Source organism: Centroberyx affinis, unplaced genomic scaffold (genome assembly GCF_046629955.1).
Source record: "Centroberyx affinis isolate AG114_WGS23_722 - 3 ecotype Tasmania unplaced genomic scaffold, CSIRO-AGI_Caff_v1 ptg000864l_1, whole genome shotgun sequence".
Lineage (NCBI taxonomy): Eukaryota > Metazoa > Chordata > Actinopteri > Beryciformes > Berycidae > Centroberyx > Centroberyx affinis.
Genome location: NW_027279458.1, coordinates 4,928 through 27,597, shown reverse-complemented (window position 1 = coordinate 27,597; position 22,670 = coordinate 4,928). Strand labels below are relative to the sequence as shown.

At 42.2% G+C, this 22,670-nt stretch overlaps 1 pseudogene; it reads right to left on the bottom strand.

Annotated features, from left to right (window-relative positions):
* Positions 1–18,630, bottom strand: part of LOC139645449 (interleukin-1 receptor accessory protein-like 1-B) — a 116,844-nt pseudogene extending 98,214 nt beyond the window's left edge.
* Between the last annotated feature and the right edge of the window lie 4,040 nt (positions 18,631–22,670).

The window sequence follows — 22,670 nt, the reverse complement described above, 5'->3', positions numbered from 1 at the left end:
GTGGAAAATCACCACCATCTACCTTCCAATCCATCTACCCATCCATATATCCATCCATCTTCTTTTTTTTTTCGCAATTGCTACACTGCCAATGAATCTATCCCCCCAGTGGATGAAGCAGATGGAACATGCCCTTTAACTCAGCAACTGTTCGCTCTGATATTAAATAATAGGCAGCAGAATTGATTTGAAATTCTCATGAGATTGCATGGCACCTGGGGGGAAATTAATGAACTAACTTAATGAATCTCTTAATTAAAATAACTCCTCTCTAATAGAAATTGGATAATGAAATAATTGCTGATTACTCATTGGAGCCTGATTTCAACTAACAATAAGGTTCTGAGAGAACTGTCTCAGTGTAGAGTAGTAGACGCCAAACGGCCAGAGGCCAAAGAGTTGATTAAAGGTAACCTCAGCATAATGCTATCACAGGACAGTGGCAATCAGACAGAAAAACAGACATTAACCCTTTACAGAGGGTTAATATAACATGTTGTCCTGTGATGTACAGCGACACACAGTTCATATCTCATTACATAATTGCTGTACCAAAAGAGCTGATTGGGGATGAGCATGTATACATGCCCGTTGTTGCCATGTATACATGCTCATTCATAAGTTGAAAAAAAAAAAAATCATTGCATATCTTCTTGTCCATAGAAAAATGCTAGCACATTCTGTAACAAAATGAGAGTAATGTCAAAAAAAAAAAAAAAAAAAGAAAAAAAAAGTGCCTCTGTATGTTTTCTCAGCTAGCTTAACCAACTAACAGGGCATCAGCTTTGTTGAATTTTTGGATTCAAATAATTTTTTTCTTTTTTGCCCCAATTATGATTACTCTCAGGTTAGGATTCTAATAAAGTCTGTATTTGTAATAAAAAACTATGTTTATTAAAATGATTTCATGGCTGGACAGTTAATGAATTACCATTGAAAGCTTTTCCTAAACCTTCTTACCAAGCCAACCAACATTGTTGAAAACACATGAGGCATGTGACAGGTTTAAATGTATTGTAGAATTAAACCCATATATGAATGTATTGTGGAGAGACTGAATGTCACTGTTAACATGGCAGCGTCCCAACTGGCTCATCAGCATTCGGAAGAAGGTTAAGCTGTTTCTCCATCCCTCCAGGCACGTCCTCCATCACTGCAGCTTTTTAAATGCGACGTCATAGAAATCTTCCTGCTGTAATCAGGGCATCAGGCTCAGCAGAGATATTGCTAACATCTGCCAAATCATTGCAGTGTCCCTTGGCAGCAAAATGCATGTGTATATATTTGTGTGTGTGGGTGTGTGCGTGTGTGTGTGTGTGTAGGGCTGTAGTCAGCCACCTTAGTCAAGTACAAGTCAAAACCAAAACCAGGTCCAAAGGGGGTTGAGTCGAAAGTCAAAACTGAGACCAGAGCAAAGCAAGTTCTATTCAAGACTAAGGCCTAAATACGCAATAAACAGTGTTCTTTCCTGTCTTTTCTGTTGCGTGCATCACATCTTCCAAAACACAGTCCAGTGTCACCCTCCCTTCCCCACGCCAGGCCCAGACCGGCCCGGGCCAGGCTAGGGCAGTGCCGGATTACCCTAAATCAGTATTTTATGGCCCCTGCATTATTTATGACCGGAGCGAAGGTCATGGGGAGCGGTGGGAGGACTGGGGCTCCTACCTGTGGCTCCCGCTCATAACTCACCTGTCAGCTGTAGCGCCGGGCCCGGGATGATTAAGCACCCCGGCTCCCCAAATCTGACTGTGGGCCAACTTGCTCCCACTTAGCCCCTGTCTAAGAGTGTGCCGCTCGCCTGCCACGCCGGTGTTTACGGAACAACCAACTCCTGCCTCAATTATGATCCATCCACCCCTCTCTCTTGCTCTTCCTCTCTCCGCCCGCGGTACGTCTCCGTCCCTGCCTCCACCCGCCCAGCCGCCCCTCTCTCTCTTGTCTTGTAGTACAAGATTTCTCAGGGAGGAACACACACCTCTGTGGATAATTTGGTTTTGCCATGCTGTCACGAACGCGCGCGCTCCTGCCTACACGCTTGCACACGCACACACAAGCTCATAGATAGAGACACACACAAAATAAAGATCCCGAGCCAATATTTCTGCTATGTGCGATATGTAATCCTTGCAAGACTGACAACAAATAATGAATGGCTTCCACAGAACCTCAGTACAACATCATTTACATGATGTGGCCTATTATGCAAAACAGCAAAATGTCATGCTTTGGTCTAAATGCTAGTGTTTGGTACCTGTGTACAATACTAGCTATGAAGGTGTGATTGAGCCTCGAGAAGCTCGTTTCACAAAGGTAACAGAGGACTTGCTGCAGGATTACACTGTACAGCACTGACTTTTTTATAAATGAGCTCTTACTATCCACTAGCTCTTATTACTGGACCGGGATCTCAAGAGCCCGAGTTGCCCCAGGGGACTCAACATGATGATGACCATTGTGAAAAAGAAGACATTCGGTATTTGAAGATTTTTGTTGTTGTTGATTTAGTACTGAATTATATAACTGTCTACAGTGTACATGCGGACATAATAGTGGTGATAGTGGCACCTATGATTAGAATAGTCATTGTTATACATTCTCTAAATGGGATAATGTCTAGAGAATTGCCTCATTTCACTGCAGACCTCCTAGAAGACCTGTGGGACTCCCAGGACCACACTTTGAAAACCACTGCATTAAACATACAGTGTATACAGGCATTAGTATGTATTGTATTGAAAAAGAAACACTGGACAAACACAGGTGCAACTGCAATCTTCTCATCCCACCACACAAAGTTGACCAAATAATGTATTTGGTCTGAGAATGCCTTTAAGCCTTTTCCCTAGTGCTGTGTGTCCCAAACTTAGGCCTTCTTGTCCGTGAACGCGTTACTTAGTCATTTCCTAGCCGATACCTTCAGGGAACTAATTTTCCATTCCACGACACCTCCAACTCATCTTTATGCTAGCAACCTGATTTCATAACAAGCATAAACAATTTGTCTCCACTGTATACTCTTCTAACTCCGTCATGACCTTATTCATTGGTCCCTCAGGCCTTCTGGGTATAATGTATGAGCAGCCATACTGCTATGCATATCAAATACAAATGGTCTCATACATAATGTTGCAGCTGGAATGGGCTGTTTCACTGAGGAAATAGGCCATATTGGTGAAAAAATTTAAACTAATCACAGTCCAACGAACAGCAGGTCTGTGTTGCTCAGTTTCACAATTTCACCACTGTCACTAGGGGGTTTGACAGACTAAGCAGTTTCTTTGAGCAATGTACAGTATATGGGCAATGTTCCCAGCAACAGGCAACAAAGTGAGTCACAGGGTCAGACAGCTTTTCAAAGGAGCGGTTTCATTCCAGCACTATATATCCATTTTGGGGGAAAAAAAATACATCTTACATAATATTTTCTCTCATTCCTGATATTATCTCTATCTCTCTATCTCTCTGGAATGCTACTTTTTGGTGACAGGGTCAAGATAGCCATTCAGCTGTGAGTCTCACTTTATTGTCAGCAGTCATTTTGTGACAGTGGTTGTCAAAGTTTTCAAATGGTTAATATTTTATTTTGGAAAAAAGCTCTTCAAATGTTTCCTGACAACCAGATGCGCCCATGTGATTATATAAACAGTAGGGAGGCAATTTTTTGGAAACTGCTGCCCATCAGAGTTGACCAGCATGTTGCCCTGTGTATGGCTGCTCTCTTTTAGGGGTTCACACATCATAAAAACTCACTTTGGGAAACAGTGTTTTCTGAATGACTGTGTAGTTCTGATTACTCTAGGCAAATTAAAAAAATTAGGTAGTTTTATGAAATTACAACAGAGTTTCTGTCCCAAGTCCCAGCCACTTTCCTATTATACTCTCACCCTTGGGATTCAGACAGGCTGCGTGAGTTCTCTCCTATATCAGGCTTTGACTGACAGCTGCGGTATTGCAGATGTCTCGCTCGGAGCTCCGCCATTCACCATCCAGCGGGGAGGGAGGGAGGGAGGGGGGGAGGGGGAGGAAAGTTGGCTGCGGTGCCAAAGTGATTGTGCTTGGGGAATGGTATTTCTGACATTTGTCTGGCAGATAAAAACCACCATCAGATATGAGGAAGAGAAGGTCAGTGTCCCTGCTATCAGATAGCGATGGTTTGGCATCTTGTTTGATGGCTTCCTCCGCTCGGAGTGGACCAGGGGAGCCAAGAGGCTGGATATATGGGGAGGCTACTCTGAAGAATAAATCCTCTCAGCTGGTGGAAATATTTAGCCAGTGTGTTATTCTGCACTCCAAGGCATGGCATAAAATTCTATTGAAATGAATAAAAAATCCTCACAGTCTATTGCACATGTGCTTATAAGATTAACAGTGAAATGGAGATCGATGCTGCAAGAAAAAAAAAAAAAAAAAAAAAAAAAGAGTCACAGCTGACCTTTAGCTGAATTGTCTTGGTGGTCACGCAGACACGTGTGACTGTGACAAGAGATCTGGATCAGGAAGTCTTCCTGTGAAAAACCTGCAAAATCTCCACTGTCAACCCTTCTCTCCTTTTGCCCCCGGCAGCCTTGAGCCATCTGAGCTCGGCTTAATCAAATGGAATCGAGCGTGGGACAAATGTCCTATCAGGAGGAGCATGAAGGGTATGCAATGAAATTGGCCCATAATGCATGCAGACGGTGGATTAAAATTATATTCCAATTTCGCCAGAGAGTGCCCCAAGTACATCAAAATGAGCACATGCAGAGCTAAAATGTCCGTCAGCGCTGTTGTCTGAGTGAATGGATTTACATGCACATCAATATCTTGTCGTCATTCGAGTATTCTGTTTTCGATTTGGCCTGTGAAAATATCATATCCCGTTTACAATAAGCTCTTATCCGATTATTAGAAACCCAAACAAGATAGCTGGGATATACCAATATTTGATGGGGGCACTGAAGCATGTAGACACCATGTCCAGTTTATATTTGGTTTTCAGTGTCTGAATAAGTTTTGTTTCCATTGTAAAAAAAAAAAGGGGATATTTGGGATATTTGTGATTGGGATATGAACATGAACATAAACCTATCTTCCACAATAAGATATTAACCAGGATAGGAGCTTTTATTCAGAATATTATGTGCATGTAAATATAGTAAGTAATAAAGCCTGGCAGTGTTGCATCTTTGGCTATAGCTTTGCAGATAAGATTATCCAAGTATGATGATGATTATACTGTACTTGTGCTTTTTTGTAATGAATGTAAAAAAAAGCCTTCCTTATTGCAATAAAGCAGGCAGTTTGTTGCTAGAAGCTCCAATGCTACAAAGAACAAGAACACTCCATTTTAAAATATTCAACATTTCCATGCATAAAATATTTTCAAAATGTTTTTAATGTACAACAGTGTGACGTTAGTTGAACGAAAACAGTGCACAATTAGGGCTCCCAGCCCCCTAGGATTCGCCTCTCGGAAATCCCCTTAGTCTCCGGGAATGAAAGAAATCCAATTTTTTTTTCAGGCTAAGAATAAAAATTGCTCAAAAATATTAATGCTGGTGTTGACTCTTATTTTGAATGAGTCAATATGGTCTCTTTTGTGCTTTGAGAATACAAACCAATAAGTGTTCCTGGTTTCAGGTAATGGTGCTGGATGCCAATCAATGTTATGGAATTGCTGGTCCACAGAAAGCAAGGCAACCTATCAGTGAATTTAGGTTAATGCTAATGCTGAAACGCCCAAGCTGTGCATTGCGTGATTGGAAAAAAGCATTATAGTTAGATAGATCACATTATACGTGGTCAAGAACACTCCTGTGGTTGTAAATGAGTGGAATATAATGGCAAGTGGCATTAATGTCATGTTAAATACTTATATAGCTGTGCTACTGTGCAAGTAGTGAATCTCTCTCTCACTGTGTGTGGCTCCTGGATTGGAATGACATCCAGTTGGGAGCTCTATGCACAATTGCGACAAAAAATAGACTGCAGACCTGTTTTTGCAGCTATGGATGTAATGTCATGGGATACAGCCTGATTTCTGTTGTGCACTGTGATCATGAAAGTATAATCATGCATTCTGGCTCTAAAAGCACCACAATTTTTGGAGTTTCACTACTTGGGAGTATCAAATGATTGGGGTTTAACACAGCGGGACAATTCAAACTGTTTCAAAAGTTAAAAAAGTTGACCTCTTTTTGAGTCCACACTGGGAAAATTAAATGTTCTTCCTGGTGAAGCACAGTGTAAGAAGAATGGATATGAATTGAGGCCATTAACTAAACGAATGTTAAAACATTACTATCCACATACCATAACGTGTTCTCTCTTACAATGGCATTTATGAATCACATCTGCTAGCAGTGTGTTCATGGGCCTTGTTTGGAAGATCATCAAGGACGACACCGACATAATCCACAAATGAAATTTTTTTTTTTTTTATATATATATATATATTTATCTGCACACTGCATTCAACCTCCTGATCCTTTGTTTTGTTGTTTCTACCACCAATATCTTTGCTGCAATAAAAGGATTGGGACAAGGATTGCCAGATAAAACGTTGTTGGTTGAAAAGTCACAAACAAAGGATTGGTATTGTGAATACAGCAAGCAAGATACAGTGTATTTTTTCCATTCGTGTGAATGCTGGATAAAAGTCTACTGTTATCCAGCACCTGGCCTAAAACTGATTGGATCTGATTGTACACTGACATAGTAACATCAGAAGTCCACAGTGCATATCTGGCCAAGTTCACACCGCCGTATCACACAGCTGAATAAAGCAAGGTGTGGAAGGAGGACTAAGACCAAACAGCAGCTCATACATCATCAGACAATAGCTGCTGGAAAAAAGCCTCCACTAAACCACATACAGCCAAGTAAAAGGCCGTCCAAACAAAGTGTCGACAGAGCGGTCTGACGATTTAGATACAGGTATAGTGACTATTGAATATAGGGAAACATCATCAATAACCTCTGGCTAGTGGATGTAGCAGCTTGGCAAATCCACACCACACTAAAACCACACTTATGCACAGTGAAAAACTGCCTGCTAAGTGTTTTGGCACAAACGCTTCCATAACCTCTTAAAGTGATAATCTGTGAGATTCTGTTTTTTCCATTTTGGCAACATCTTTGTTGCTAAGCGCTCACTGCTGTGGTATTTTTGCACTGCTCTTCCCAGAGATCACCTGTCAATCAAACAGTGTGTACTAGCTACCAGACACCGAGTATTTAGAACAGCAAATGTAAAAGCTTTCATGACTGGCTATAGGTAGAATCACTATTGTGTTATATCAATGGGCAATAGAGAGTAGAAAAACGGACATTCATTTATATGAAAATTACGTGGATTATTACTTTCACCCCTTGCTGCGGTCCTCCATGGTGCAGCTCCACAAAACCACAATGCACAAGTAATTAAATGGTGTTGGTGGTGTTTCGCTTCCGTAATTTCACATAAATTTGTGGGAGGGACTGATCAAAAGTGGGCGGGTTGGATAACAAACAAAGCCCATTTTATGTAGTTAGTGAAACTGTGAAATGCTATGTGTATAACAATCTTGAGCTGTCACATTATTATTCAAAATGAATATATTCCAGCCACCGAGACACAACCATGGTGTCTTAGGAAGAGGGAACAGAGCTTTCGGGGGTGAACACCATGTTGCGACTCTTGAAATTTGTGAAGTTGCAGGTTGTGTTTGATGGGAGCGGCGGACGGGGGAATTGTTCTATTCATCGGTGATGGTATTACCGGTTGAAAATGTCATTTTTCATTTCATTGTGACTTTAAAACCACATTAATATACACCGCAACAGTGCCAAGCACTTTAAAATAAACTCCATTAATATACATCCATCATCGCCCCGTGCTACAGCCCTCCTTGGTGTTGCTATTCCACAGAGCCGCAGCTTACTGATTGTCTCCTGCCAGGTAGCTTATAACACAAACACCATCCTTATATTATACATCATCCATAACCCCTGGCAGCACAAACCGTCCCTGCTGCTCCTTAGTCTAGCGTCTCTCATTGGCTTTGACAGCTGGGCTGGATCAATTGGACAGGCCCTGACTGGGGCTGAATGACAGAGTGTTCCAGACGGCCCATTCTGACTGTCACTTCCCTGAGAGATCACCAGCCACTCCTGCCCACGAATACTAATACAGTCAACATGGCTGGGGCCTGGGACGGGATGGGAGCCGACTGTGTTTTAATGTGTGTGTGTGTGTGGTGTTTGTATGAGTTCTGTGTGTGTGATGGTGACTGTAGATGTGTTGGTGTAAAAAACGCCTGGTGAGAATTCACATGCTGGTGTGGCAAGTCAGGCTTTAACAGGCAAATGGACACTCACACACACACACACACACACACACATACAGTCACAGACACACATACCTTCCTCTGCTACTTTCCCCTCCCCTTGTCCTTTGTTGGTGACAGGAAAAGCATTGCAGGACATGCAGGAAACCCATTAATAAGCCTGGGATGGTGAAGGCATGCTAACACTGGCGAACGAGGTCAGAGGTGAAACATCAGCTACCTGCTAAGAACTGGGATCCTCCCTGCTCTGCTGCATCTGTCCTTAATCTGACACTGTAATCCTCGTGCTTAGGTCGATCAATACGGTGTGTGTGTGTGTGTGTGTCTGTGTGTCTGTTTTTCAGTATGTAGGTCTATGCCTGTGTATGTATGTGTGTGAGGTGCATGTTTATGCCTGTGTCTGTGCCTGCCTCAGAGTTTGTGTGAGAGAGGGAGTGTATTTGTGTGTCTACAGTATGTATGCATGCATTTAGAGGCGTTGCAGAAGCATTGTAACACGCCTAGCGGCCATGTTAGGAGACCACCATGTAATTCCAGCACAGTTGCCTAGTCTGACTTGCTGCTGTCAACACTGCAAACATCATGGGCAAGTTTTGTTGTGCGAGTGGCGTTTCCAATAAGGCAGGAAAGACAGGGGAGAAGATTTCCAAAGACTTCTTTTATAGACTTCCGAAACTGTCCCAGGTCAAGGAGAAAAAAACAAAACAATTATCAGAAAAAAGAGGCCAACTATTGATAGCCTCAATTAATTGCAAAGACGTTAAAGCAGACAGCAGTCAGTACAGGGCCTGCTCAGTTTATTCATGACCCTCCAAGTATAAGGCTTGCTATCCAAGTAAGAGTCAACAAGATATTTTACTCAACCTTAGAGAAAGCAATGTCTGAATGATTGCTAGCATACACAGCACCATTTACTGCCTTCATTGCTAAGCATCACATATTTGTTCACACTGTTAATCCCTTATCTTTCATTAATGTTTAGGGAACTTTGAATTGCTCTTTTTTCATAACACGAATCAGATAAGACTGTCTTATGTTTAAGAGTGAGAAAGGCAAATTGAACTGGGTGTCATAAAATCCCTTAGTGTTTTTCATGTGTTCATGTAGTTTGACCACTGGGCCTCTATAACAGGTGCTGGTCTTCCACTAGCTTGTCAGTGTTCTTCCAATGGGAATGGTTGCTATGGTATTTAAACGCTTCTGTAAAGGGCCTATTCACCACCTCTTCAACCCACAAACACACACACACACGCATTGAAACACTCACAGATACATATTCCATACAGCTAGTCAGCCGTTATGTAAACCAAACACCGTCCTAACAAATCAAAGAAATGCAGTTCACAGTGAGCATAAATACAGAGGGAGGTGGGGCTAAACTGAAAAAAAAAAAGTACTCTAACGGGGAACATCCAGCTCTCGCAGATCCCCATCCGAACCACATATTTTCAAATCACTGGTGAACCAAATCCAAACATCTATTCCGCGCTTTTGTTCGCGTGTCATGACGGTAGCCAGCTTTTACTTGGCTGTCTCTGCTGTCAGCGCAGTGTAAAGGAGCAGGAATTAGTAACTTTGTAATGCTAATAGGCTTAGAGAGCTACTTGCAGCAGTGCTAGGGAGTTAGCGGCATCCCTGTAAGTACCCGGATGGCCTGTGTGTATCTGTGTGTGTGTATTTTTCTGCCGCTCCACAGTAAGTGACACACTCCCCCACTGCAGATGTTTCGGCTCTGCATACAACGGAGCTCCTTAGGGTATAACATCTGAAACAGCTGAGTGCTGACCTTAATTTGACACACAGCGCTGCTCATCTGCTCCCCTCGACTGCTATACTGTATGTTGCATGAGCTTCTCCTTGTCATGTGTAATGCCTGTGGATCTGAGTGTGTGTGTGTGTGTGTGAGCGAGAGAGAGGGAGAGAGAGAGTTAGACAGCATCCATGCTCAGAATGTTTTAGTGTGTGTGTGTGTGTGCGCGCATGCGTTGATGCTGGCCTGCTTTCACATACAGATTGGAGGCACATTAAGTTCCTGTCAGCAGCGGCTAGTCTCCGGGGAGCAGAGAGCTGACATGCCGGGTTTGTGTGTGTGTGTGTGAGTGTGTGTGTATGGCGATGCCCTCTGACATCCTTAAGTGCAGCCGAGCAAATACACAAGATGTGATGAGTGTGGTGCACTGCTGCATGTGTGTGTGTGTGTGTAACTGAGAGGTAGGGTGGACAGAATAAAGTCAGAGGGCATAATGTAATATGAGAAACGAGGGCAAAAAGAATATTTGCATGCATCTTTGTGTGTGTGTGTGTGAGCGAGTGAATCACAGATAGAGAGAAAGAGAAAGAGAATAAGTGAGGTAATAGGGTCAACCATACTACACACGGCAAAAAATATCCACCATAGCAAGTCATTTAATATCATATTCCCTCTTAACATTGTATTGTTCTTGAAACAAGTGGAAGATTCTGCCAGTGGGTTGAGATAATTCCACTTTCCACACAAGTGTCAACATCTTGAAACATGGCAGAGTGAGGCGCATCACTTCAACAGTGCCAAGAAAATGACACTTGATTAAGAGAGCACTTGAAACTAGTTGATTTGAATTGGAAATAATTGCACTCACTGTATATCTCACCTAATTGGCAGATTTCTTTTTCCGCTTGTTTTAAGAAAAATAAGACGACTAGATGACACGAGTCTGTTTCGCAGTGCAGATGTGTACTCTCTCTTACACTACTCTGTCATCATCTGCACCGTGCCACATTGTGCCCAAGCTGCTCCTGTTAATCGCACACCATATTTTTTTATTTTACTTCATTATGTTTAGTTTTACAGGGACAATGCCCACTGGTCAACATTTCTGTAAACGTGCCAGTTATGAGCCATCTGGCTTTTTAACTGTAATCCCAGGGAATAATAATATTAACAGTAAGGTGCTTGCTGCTCAAATGCAAAAGGGAAAATGGTGAATGATGATAAATACTGTAAAAAAATACCATAAAATACTATAAAAAAAACATCATATAAAGATCATTACTATATGTTGTCTATAGGGCAAGACAGTCTACAGTATTCTATAAAATGTGTTAACATTCCTGCTAGATAAACTAGTCACTGTCAATACTTGGATTGAGAAAATAGTATTATGAAAGGCCATAGTAATTGGGATCCAATTGTTATAACATGTGCTCAAGTATGAAATTTATCCAGCGAGAGATGATTTATTGTTCTGCTATGATTCATTCGTTCCGATGCCGAGCGCTCTAATTCCCTAGGTTCCTTCTTGCTTCAAAAGGGTGAGGATCCTCAACGAAAAAGAAACGCTGCCAACAGCCTAATCCAAATGTGATATGTTAACATATGCAAGCACTGATCATCTATAGGGCCCGCATAGCTGAGACAAAAGAGGAGAGAAATCCTCGGATTTGGCTGCGGCGACAGAGAATTGAAATGAGTCACGTCTACATAACGGCGCTACATGCCGCCGTGTGTTTGTGAAATCGGATAATTCCGTTTCTGCATTTTCGACTCATTGTCAACACTTGGGCAGAAACGATCATGAGATTGACACAAAACCAAATGGGACCGCAAACGTCACGCGGTAACTAGTTTAAGCCTAATAGCATATTGTTTAAAAAGCGAGATTTGTAGTGTTATTACTGCAAGTGTACTTTGGAGTACTCTTTCATCCGTGATGGTGAATAACATGTAAAGGCAATATATAATGTTGTATACAGTGTAATTCATAGGCAAGGTCAGAGCCATCTACTGTGTATAGAATCTATTTTTAGACGATTTGGGCTCGGTGTATGAGAAAGCGAGATGCAATCGAAAGCCTGTTTCCCAGAATCCACTGATTTGTCAATCATCCAGACTTGGAGGATTGAGCCCTTTCCATATTATTGTGGCTCCACTCAACAGAACTGTAACTTATATTCCAATACAGGACTATAAATCATTCTAATTTGATGGTCCCATGTGGTCGATTCTGCTGCATTGCTTCAGAACACTGTGCCTGCTGCATTAAACTAAACATGCAACACACACACACACGCCCATGCACAATATCCAATAACCTAATCCATCCTAGCCTTTTAAGCAGGCCCTTCCCCCTGTTAAAAGCCACCGTATGCTGCTGTATGGAGCTGACTAATGAGCCAGTCAAGAGAAAACGCCCTTTACCTACAAGGTTAATAAGTTATTACTATATAATCAAGCACATGCAATACTGTACACCATTCAGTTTATTTCCTCAGCTGAATGAGCTGCATGGCCAAGCAGTAGAAACATCTTTTGACAAATGTTTTATTTTTTTCAGTTTTTTATGTTGAATTAAGTCAGTGGATATAAAAGAAAACCTCTCTGGTGCTGTTTCAATGCTTTCATATCTTTAGGGAAATTTACTGAGCAATCCAAAGTAAAACCTTTACTTTTGGTATTATGTTTCCAGGGAAGATGTGTCAATCTGGGAATTACTGGCTTTACTGTTCATAATGCTGAACTTAGCTGTAACTGACATATTTTCAGTGAATGGCTCCATCGAATGAAATTAAGCCACATTGTATTCTTTCCGGCTGATTTCCAGGCTGTGGAAGAGGACTAATATGTTACAGCAGAGGAGAGAAACAAACAGACTCCATCCAAGTGACAGTAAACATGGTGCTCTTCAAAAACAATTGCATCATGGGATCGCATGCAATCATATCATGGGCTCATGGGAACATGCATATCATACCGCGCTCTTATCATAGCTAATCAGCATATCATGTGTCTGTTTTCTGTGATAATGTGTAGCTGATTTTCTGAACGCCCCCAGCTGCAATGGAGATGGTGTTGATGCTTTAATTAACACTGACAATCAAGGAAGTTGATTGTGGCATCAATGACGACAGTGTAATTAAATGTCAAAGTTGCAAATATTACATTTAAGTGGAAAACTGTAATGGACTGCAAGAGTTAAGCGTTAAGAGCATTAAAAATGCCAACATCCGATGTAAAAACCCAGTCAAAACCTGGAGGAAGCAACCATACTCAGCATTATGACAAAGAACCTATAGACAGCCTGGGCGAAGAAAAAGAGCTCTGTATTCAGAACCATTGTAATTTCTCTCCATGATGGGCAAATAAGTGTTGCCCCTTAATTTGGTTCTGAATGGTGGAGACTGGCGACAAAGCGACACTACTCGTCCAAATCAAATCTCATGGCTCTACTTTCTGCGTGATTACACAATAACTCGGAGCTGACTGATTGTCTACCTCCGGCAAACGCTGCCAACGTCACTGAATAGAGAATTGTTGGATTGGTGCTGCCCGTTTCCATTCATGGCGCCTGCCGCAGCAAAGGGGAGAATGCTAATGGTGTTGAATAGCAACGGCCAAATTCTCTTAGCTGAATTGAGCCTGTGAAACACAAGAGAAGTTGCGCTGACTGCAAGTGTTCGAGAGCACATTCATTCTTTTGCCAGTATGACAAATGTCCACAATCATTTGCGTTTAAGTTGAAATGGGAATAATAATATGTTTCTGACTGATTGAATACATCAAACTTCTGCTGCTGACAGACCAGACTCTGATTGGGGCTCAGAGTTTCTGTGGATTTTTATGAATTCTAAAGAGATTACGCCTCTGTCTTTCAGAAAGATGTGTTTCAAAGTTCCTCTTGTCTTGTGAAAATAGAAATTGTTATGGGCTCCAACGCACTGGCTTTGTCCTTCTTTTTGACTGGCCACAGACGACCTCCACGTTAATGAAAACTTCCATGCCAACTGCCAATATGAGCTAGGAAGCCAGAAATTTCACCACATTATAGAACTCATAAATCAAACAATTGTCTACCTCCACCATCAGACAAGTGGAAAAGGAAGATAGTATGAGTCCTCTGCTTTTTTCTTTTTTTTTTTTATCTTAGCTGCCTTTTTCTCATCCTTTCCTCAATCTCCCTGTGTTGAATTACTGTCCATTCTCCTTCATCTCACGCCTCGCTCTTTCACGTTTCAGAAAGGGGACTTGTGAAGGCCGAAGAGTTATGGATCTACCAATTGCACCTAATGGCTTATTGTCCCCCAGAGGAGAATAAAGAAATAATTTAGCATGTTAAGTGAAGCAAAGGGGCCTCATACTGTTAGACGATGCTCTGTGGACCCAGGTCCAATGCTCTTTTGGATGGAGATGAGAGATTTCATTAGAAATCAACAGGGGAGGACTTTAAAATAGCTTTATTTATGTCCACAGGGGTCCAGAAACTCATCTTAACCGTCACTTACTGACGCTCTGCTGGGAAAACAACCACAAAGGGGAGGAGGAATCCCTTATAGGAAAGAGTGAATGCAGTTGAAGGCAGACAATAAAATAAAAACGGTATTAATTCACATTCGATAGCATTGAACGGAGCAGTATGCCTCCAGGTAATACTGGCTTATGGAGTACATAAACCTAACGTAGCTTACCTCAGGACGCAGGAATAGTGCCCCACATCTTCCAACTCAGCTGGTCGAAACCATATGGCGTCCTCCTCCTTGCTCATCCGTGTGCCATCAAAGCTGATGGGTTCCTCAAAGTCCCCATGCCCTGTACTTTTGTACCACATAAGGCTAAGTCCCGCACTCTGCGCATGGGTGTAGTTGGCTCGGATATATCCATAGAATAAAGCACACTTGATCCGTACAGGTTCCCCCAAAAGCACCTTGTATTTCAGGTAGTCCACTGACCAATCCGTGCAGCCGTCCACTGAAAGAGAAGAACGGAGAAAGGAAAATTAGGCAGGGGGGTTACTATGGAAGTGTTTCAGGGTTGTAGAGAGACAAAGCCAATTTGCATCATCAAAAAGCACAACAGAGGAGAACTGCTGTAATCATGAAAAGGGTATGTGGCAGTGGGGACAAAGCCACTTTCAGCGCTGGCATCTCGCTGTCTATTTATGTGCATTGCCAGCAATCCTTGTACCATAATCAATCAAGACGCCGCTTTCCTACATGCAGCACTGTTCTTCAAAATGTCTCCCCTTCTTGTCTCAGCAGCACGAGAACTAAATGAAGGCTATTAACACAGATTCACGCCTCCAACATATTATTCTCCTTGCTAAGGCACGCCTAAACTAATTCAATGCACATGTGAAACAGTCATAGGGCATTAATATAAGCTTTTATGAAACATCAACAGAGGGCAGCAGTACCATCAAGCCTGGCTACAATTTCCATACGTTTATGAATTGGGCGCAGTAAGTTGTTATGTAACCAGTAAAGCTCGCACAAATCACTTGAAGTGTCTTTGTAATGTGTAAATATGCTTCGTAATTTGGTTCTGTGGTTATTTGACAGCAAGTGTTAAGGATATTATTCACAATTTAGTGTGGAAAGTGTGTTCTCCATGAGAAGCCTGCTAGCAATTTATGGGTACTAAGAAATAATGACATGAGCTTTTATTTAAGAAAAAAAAAAAAAATCTGTATCACACTGTAGAAAGCGCTCCATTACCACAAGATCTGCTTGAATGTTAAGCTGAACACTCAACATTAATTTCTGAATTCAATCAATGTTCCCTTCCCGCCCCTGTACGGACCCAGGTACATTAGTATATATTTATATTTGACTCGTGTGTCACCGTCTCATACATAAATTGATTCTATTGGCAATAGCCATATCCTCCTGTTACCAAAGCCACCATCAATATCCATCTGAATGGCAGTGATGGCACTCATCTACATCTGAACCGCAATGAGAAAATTAGAAGCGATGCCTGCATTCATTTTCTAAGGCTATCAGGCTTTCCTCAGGTCTCCGCTGCTGTTTTCAGTCATATAAATGGAAAAGTACCTCTTCTGGTATTGCTCTGCTGTACATGCCAAGGCTGGGCAATAGGGGCCTTCCTGTTAAGACATCTAATAAAGCCTGCCAACTGTCAGTCAAAAAAAGTTACAAAGATTGAAAAATAACTGCATTATTCATGCGCGGCAGGCAAAGGGATGGTTTGATTCTCAGACTTTATTTTCCATCTTTTGGGTATATAAGATTCATATGAGATGCTGGATTTCAAACTGACCCTTAATCCTGATCAAGTTCTCATGGACCGGGGAAAAGAAAGAAAATAACTCCTGAGGTAATGATTCCTGAGTTGCTGATTGATATTTTCACACTGTTAATTATTCAAGGGAGAGGTAAGTAAGTCTTTGAATCCAACACATTTGTGGTCTTAGATCTATTTGTTGCATTACCTTTGAGAGGGTATCCTATCCTCTCCATATTCATAAAATGGCTGACTGCAATACACATATTATTATGGCATATCCTACACATGACATCAAAGCTACTGAGCTTGCAGAAGCTTCAGCTATGTTCGTTACAGATACACTTTTATCAAAAACCTGCACTGCTCTTTTGAGAGACTGTCAAACCACCCATCTTTTTTTGACATGTTGACACAAAATGGGTCCAAACAGAATCAAAAACAACTGTCTGCCTGGTTATCCTTGCCTTATCCATTTTTTTTTTCCTCCTTTCTGTTCCTGACATCCTCTTTTCCCTCGCTTCACCCCGCTGCATCGCTCTTCCCTTAAAAACAGCTGGCGAGCACAGCTGCCACACACTCAACAGGCTTCGCTAATTGAGCCTCCATAAATGTTTTATTTACCAAAGAAACAACTCGGCCGCCAATCAGTGAGGTGGGGTATGTGCAGGAGTCGTTGGGGTAGATGTGGAGGGCTGGTGGGGGGGCTGATGGGGGGGGGGGCTGATTTATCCATGCAGACTGTTTGTCTCACTGCTGAGAGTGGTGGTAACAACATTGGCGGGTGCTTTACGTGCTTGAGAGACAGAATGAAATAGTTCAAGGAAAAATCCACTCTAAAACACTTTAACACTGTTGAAACATAGACAATGTGATGTAACGTTGAGATATTTCCAGCGCAGCTACAATGGAGTTTAATAGCAGAAAGTTTTTCAGCGATCTAAAATATCAACGGGTTTTGGTGTCAGTCCCTCAGAATCACACAAGCAATGGCTTCTTTCAAGACTCACTGTTTTGCACCGACATTCAACAATCATACAGGGAGAAATCCATCGTAGAAGAGGCAGAGAGGCCAATTTTCTCCTTCAACAGTAGCCTCAATAGACCAGAATGCAATGCAGCCACAAGACATGTTGGTTTCTCAACCACAGAAACTCGCTCTGTTGCTCTTGCTGTTGCTCCTGCTCTCTCCACCTACACATGTAACGCACAGCTGAATGCAAAAAGTTCAGGCCCGTTTTCTGGGGGTTGACAAGAGGCATTTTGGGAAATGTAGAAAATCACTAACTGAAGTAGAAGGGGACGAGGCAAGTTGAGGAAAAGTGTGTACACAGAGAACGTCAGTTGCAATGCATCATCACAAACTAACTCCTGGAATGCGCTGAACATCACAGATTGATGATATATAACAGTGGAAGAGCATCCAAGGGTGGAATTATCGCTTGAAAGTGGTGAATGTGCCATTAGCCCTGCCATTCCACTGTGAGGCAGCTTTGACAGAATGCCCCACAGGTCATTTTACCTGCAGTTAAACCTGGCAGCAACTCCGCTTAGCATGTGAGCAACTGGGCAGACCAACCAGCAACTCTAGGTAACACAGTTACCTCTTCAGTTGCTGCAGTACCTCAACCAACCTTAACTTGTACAAAGAGTGAAGGACAAGAAACATTAAGCAAATAGAAAGATGTAAAAGCTGAAGAAGGCAATGTGCGTTTGGCAAGCCATCAAACAGCATCCTTTCAGTGAGATTAGGTCTAACTGTTGCCATGGCAACAAAGGGTCTACCCTCGCTTATCAAGAGCTTGCTAATTAGTTTGTGGACGATAATAACTTGAAGGTTTGGTGGAAATCTTCAGGTAAGACACAGTGGCGATGGTTTCACTCATAATCACGGGTCCTAATTGAAACTCAGAGGTGTAATAAAAAAGGTTCAAAAGGTCACACAAGTGGGCTACAGTTAGAACATGGACAAATATGAATTTGCCAGCCAGTGTATAAAGTAACCACAAGTTATACATATACTGTATATGTCCTTGAAACAAATGCTGTTCATCTGAGAGGTTGGACTGCAGTGCCCCTAAATCAGTTTGGGGTTCAATGACTTGCTCAATGGCATTTTGGTGTGCAGTGATGATGGGCAGTGCAAGTGTAACACCAGCTACACTCCATTTGCCGGCTCACAGGTGGAATACACCCTATTGTCAGTGCTGGGAATCAGACTTTCACGAGGAAAAATAGTGAAGGTTCCTGCAGGGAATTTAAGTCAAATTGCTCTCACAGTACTGATAGCGATATTATCGAACCTATTAGGATTAGAGTAAGAGGAATCTAGTGTTGCCCTATACCACAGCACCTGACCGCAACACCTGTCTTTGTGCCCTTAGTGCCTGCCCAGGCAGAACAGAAAAAGACAAATTTACCCTGAAGTGCTCCAATTTGGCCGGGCTGTATTTGGTAACAGAAAAACACAGAAAATGCTTCACTGCCAAACCTCTGACAGCCTGGCTCTGTCATTGCCTTCCCCATCAGCACCACAAATAAACGCCCAGTCCATTCATTTTTACAGCTCAACATTTTTCCCCTCACTGAAGAAAAATAATGTCTCACAGAATGGGTAAAAGGCGAGTAAACTGCTTCGATTTATTTCAGTGTTATTTGAGTGCCGTGTATTTGCTTAACAAAAAGTTAAAACAAATATATGGGTGGATCAAGAAAGATACAGAACAACCAATTGTCTGTTTGCACAGTCAGTTCAGTAAAACATAAAATACATACTACTTCAGTGTGGATATTACGCACAGTGCTCCTTACAAAATAATTAAATTACACACAGATTAGTATATCCTGCATTTACTGTGATAAAAAGACAAATGAGATAAAAAAGTTAAATGGTAGGTTACAACTGAGATGCTAACACGTATGAGTGGGTCTTTTCAGCAGTCAAATTACTGTCAGATAAAAGAAGCATTTTAAATCGCCCAGAGGCATTCAATTGATCTCACATCATTGCACAGGGTTTTTGAAAATATCCCTAGTTTAACTGAGAAGTTAGAGCAATAAAAGCTTCAAAAATTTGAAATCAATCCCCCTTTTAAAGTGCAAACTCCAGCCTAATCATTTCAAAGGGCTCACGCTATTTATCTCCAACATTGCCACGAGGAGCACGCCAGTGCCAATATCCGTTATCTTGCACCTATTCTCAAATCGCCCGGTTTAGACTTTTGACAGAGGGTTATCGTTCATTTCAGTAAGTGAACGGGGGGGGGGGGGGGGGGGGGGGGGGTTCTCCATAATCTGTTGGCAGGAAACAAACATGGTACAAAGCCTAATTGAACTCGATTAACATTTCCCTGCTCACCAGATTTCCATGCCGTTGGAACACAATTGGTGAGGGAATTGGCCAATCTGCTGAGTGATAATAACAATTCCGACAGCTCTTCAGTGACTGAGACCATCAGGCGTAAGCAGCGTTCGCGACACCGCTAACCATGACCCATAAATAAAGGGGGTAATTCGTCAGTCTCTGACTGTGGCCCGGGTCCCGACAATTCTGTTTGTCAGCTGGAAAAAAAACATAGTCGCTGGTAACTGTCGACTGGTGTGTTTTGCCAAATGATCACAGAACAAATGTTTGCGTGTCACTCCGCGTGGAAATTGAGATTTAATAGAGCCACATTCACTGACACCACATCTAAATGGGGTCTTCAAACCATAGCCCGATTTAACCACGCCATTAAACAAAGACAGGGCCATTTGTCAAGCCTGCCTTGTTTTGGTGTTTGTCATGTTTGTCATGTTTGTCTCATTTGTCCAACTCTGCAAAAGAGAGACGCGGAGCCTCATTTATAAAAGGTTCCTACCTATATATATATTTTGTGCTTACAACCAAATCCAAGCCAAAGATGTGATTTATAAAAACGGGTTGCGTTGATGCATTTTTTGATATATCAAAATATTTTTTTCATATTTCATTACCCAAGGTGTGAATGCAAATATACACCACTGTATTCTTTGAAATGAATATACAATAGGATCAAATATAAATAAAAATCAAAGAACATTTTTATAAATGAGGCCTTTTGAGTTTTAGAACTTGCAGTACTTTATCAGGCTTTCAAAAGGTATTATTCAAACCATTCCTCTCCACTAAAACACAGTCGCTTGTTCTTATTTGACCCGCACTCTTAAAAAGAAACACACTGGAAATAAGCCTCTGGGCATTACTGTGTGGATGTTTTTCTGAATTATATATATACTGTAATGTATGCTGTTTAATGGATACTGTTTTGACTAAAGCTCTCCATATTCTTAAACAGGATGCTGTCAAATAAATTCACTCTTGTCAAGATATGCAATTGACTGTCGAACGGATGCAACCAAGGATGCTATAAAGATGCGTGGAAACATAACCAACGCGTATCTACGGTTTAAAGACCCACAATAAAGCCAAACAAATGTTATGTCATTTGGTTCCAGCTGCAGTTTACAGTCACCTAAGACGAGCATGTGGTCCCTTTGGAAAGGAGGCAATCAGCTCATAAATTGGGTTACAGGTCTACTGAGGGGTAATCGTATGCAGATTGAGTCAGGTCATCGCCGACACTCCCGCAAAGTGTCTGTTCTCTCATAAACACTCAAGGAGATGGTGCACGACCATTTTTCTCCATAAAAGCACCGGTGTAATTCAATCAGAAAGGCGTACATACATTAAGGCTAAGGCTGAACGGGTAAACACGTGAGCATATGCATACGCGGATGCACGCGATCTGCGAGACCTGACATCAACCTTTAGTCACCCTCGCGAGGCGTTGTGTCATAGCTGGCCGAGGTCCAGGGTGCCTAAAGGAACTTATCAACTTCACAGCCACTTTGCCGAGGGAGGGAGGCGGGAGGGAGAGGTCTCGAAATCTTGACCTGCCATTTTCCACCTTGTGAAAACGCTGTCGCAGCAGAGTGGGTCTCAATTAAGAGGAAAATAGCTCTGATGTGTGGGAAAGGTAACCTCTCGGCCGCTGGCGTGCAGGGGGAGATTACCCGCGTGATTGAAGTACCTCCAGCAGGTGGAAAAAAGAAAATGAGAAAGAAAGACTTATCAGCCAATAAAGCAATCAGCCAAGGCCCTCTGCATGTGCGAGTGTATGTCCGTACTCACACACACACACACACACACACACACACACACACACACACACACACACACTGGGACCTCGGGAACAATAAGAAATACTCAGACCTTATGCGTGAACAGACATGATGGTTTGGCCGCACCGCCAAGCAGACTTCACACCGATCAGACAATGCATGATTTTGGAGAAGCCACATGGTCATATCATACTGCTAGTGAAATGACACTGCAACACGGGGAACTGCAAAATGCTAACATGATAATTATGGGCCATGTGGCGACATAAAGCAGAATCTATAACTAACTAGGTACGGACGATGGCCTTAAAACACACATGGGATTGTTTTCTCACTGGTTTTGAGGAATTAAAAGAAGGATTTTAAGACTTACAAGATCGACTGACATGTCAAGACGGATATTGTTGCAGGGCGACACCAGCTGCCCAGCTTGTTTCGCAATTGCAGTGACATTTACATCGCCTCCTCCTCCCCATTCCTCACAAAGAGATAAACCAACTCTATCTCTCGCCGTCTCGCCTGCACTTTACTCTCACGGCACTCCATCTTCATTTGTCGTTTGTCTCTCTCTCCCCATCTCCCTCTCTTCCTTGACAGCTAGCGGGCCGTCATTTATATGCAAATACTGGCAAAAGAAAAAAAACAAAACAAAAAAAAAACAACATTTTTTTTCCTATCGCAAAATAAACATCGGCGGCAATCTTGCTGGCTTCCTCTTCTCTATCAGATTCGGCTGCTCTGATTGGACGCGGCCTCCGGAGAGAGGCGGCACCTGCTGTCTCCCATCACGGGTTAAATGCTGGTGGGGACGGGGAGCGCAGAGAGGGGGCTGATGGGAAAGGGGACAAGGCTGCCTTCGCTCAGGTGGACCCTTGCAGGGAAGAGAATGAGCAAAGAGGAACAAGGAAGAAACTAACTGGCAGAGAGATGAAGCTGCTCCTTCACTGAACTCATTTAAAAGTGGATTTTAAATGTTTATTTTTTTAGGTCTCTTAATTCAATGTGATTTCAATGGATTTTTCCTGTGTAAGACTTACCAGATGTTTAGAACAGAAAATGTAAATGCTTTTATGAACTATGTATAGGTTCAATCACTATTGTGCTGTATCCATTGGCGACAGAGAGTAGCAAAATGGACATTCATTTATATGAAAAATTTGTGTGACAAATGATAGCCTACAAAGACTGAATGCAGAAATAGCCTGGCCTAATGTTTAATCCTCTAA